This window comes from Gekko japonicus, unplaced genomic scaffold (genome assembly GCF_001447785.1).
Source record: "Gekko japonicus isolate JY-2015 unplaced genomic scaffold, Gekko_japonicus_V1.1 scaffold4480, whole genome shotgun sequence".
Classification (NCBI taxonomy): Eukaryota; Metazoa; Chordata; class Lepidosauria; order Squamata; family Gekkonidae; genus Gekko; species Gekko japonicus.
In genome coordinates this window covers 1-1,844 of record NW_015167678.1, presented here as the reverse complement: position 1 = coordinate 1,844, position 1,844 = coordinate 1, and positions in this window count along the sequence as shown.

The following is a 1,844-nucleotide window of genomic DNA, read 5'->3' as shown; positions in this document are numbered from 1 at the left end:
AAGGTATGCATATGAAACAATGGCAGTTCCACCAGGTAAGACATCTAGTTTGGTGCCAGAGCCAGTTTGGTGTAGTGGTTAAGTGTGCGGACTCTAATCTGGGAGAACCGGGTTTAGAAAGGTATGCATATGAAACAATGGCAGTTCCACCAGGTAAGACATCTAGTTTGGTGCCAGAGCCAGTTTGGTGTAGTGGTTAAGTGTGCGGACTCTAATCTGGGAGAACCGGGTTTGATTCCCCACTCCTCCACTTGCACCGGCTGATGTGACCTTGGGTCAGTCGCTGATGTGACCTTAGGTCAGTCAGAAGCTCAGGCACAGCTGTCCTTGAAAAAGAGCAGTTTCTGTCAAGAGCTCTCTCAGCCCCACCCACCTCACAGGGCGTCTGTTGTGGGGAGGGGAAGGGAAAGGAGTTTGTAAGCCGCTCTGAGACTCCAAGTGAAGGGCGGGGTATAAATCCAATCTCCTCCTCCTCGTCCTCCTTCTACATTTCTAAAGGCTATTCAGAGGCCACCTAGCAAATAGCCCTGTCTCCAGAACCTCACACAGCCCTTTTGTGTGGTCCCATGTCTATGTTCTCTCTAAGCTGTGGAGGCTTGTGAGCAGAAATTCAACTTTGTGAGCTCCTGGCATTAAAGTTGTGAGTGAGCGATTTGGCTGCTGCATAACTTAGTTTGCTCTGGAGCCATCCTTCCTGCGCAAAGACAGAAACGTGTGAGCCGGAAGTTTAAAAAGCTGTGAGATAGCTCCCACTTACTCAGCTGAGAGGTAACACTGATCCCATGTCTATGTGTAAATTCTTTGTCTCAATACCGGCCCTTCTTTGCTCCATCGCTCGGGATACCGAGACAAACCAATCAAACATTCAAATTATTAACGATCCTTCCTGATGCTAATCAGGGGCCCATCTCCCATCTTTTGTCTGCATCTGGGAACCTATTCAACTGCCTTGGCAGAACCATCAATGGACATCAAATCCATTCAGTAAAGAAATCCCTGCTTTAGTAATCTAGCCTCTGCATCTATTTCTGGGACTGGGGAATCAAACTCCCATATACACAGGTTCTGATCCTATATTTAATGCCTATTGTCATTTAATACTCATAATTCCCCACAACTATTAATAAATAAGGCAATTTGGATAATGCTACCCCCAACCTGGAACCAGCCCTGAGCAAGACCGAGGGTCTGACAATATAAGGCCACTGCGTACACTTATTGCATAACAAGCCTTTGGGTTCCTTTCCACATCCTTATTTGAACTCGCTTAGACATCTGCAAAACTTAACTGAACCCTCTCGCTCTCCGCTGTCTCAACGGCCAGTCTCTTCAGCCTTTCCTCACAAGACGCCTCTTTTCACACACATACCCGCCTCCCCAAATTACCTAGTCTGACTGATCTTCTCTTGGAGCCGGTCCCAAGAAAATGGGGAGTGCGGAGGTCTTGACATCTGTTGTCTTGCTTGGCTACAGCCCAGAGGAGGCCCAGGAGAGACTGAGGTCAAGGGCAGTTGCAGAATGGAATTACGCCTCGTTGCCTCCATTTCTCCTCTTTCAGGATTGCTTTCATGCACTACCAAACTCCACCCCCCCCCCATCTAGGTAGATCTGCATTTGATTACCAGATACCTGAAATTGGGTCAAGGTGGTGCTTAGAAGACTTCACGGACCGAGGGGAGGGACGGACCAGTGCATGTCTAATTATGCTTTTCATTAAAACAGTCACGAATACAACATGGACTGCTGTCCAACAGTGACTGGCATTTGCCTTTTTGTCCCACTGGGTCTTTCAAGATGGGGCAACAGCACTGGTACAAAGAAGAAAAAGAAGAAGAGGTTGGATT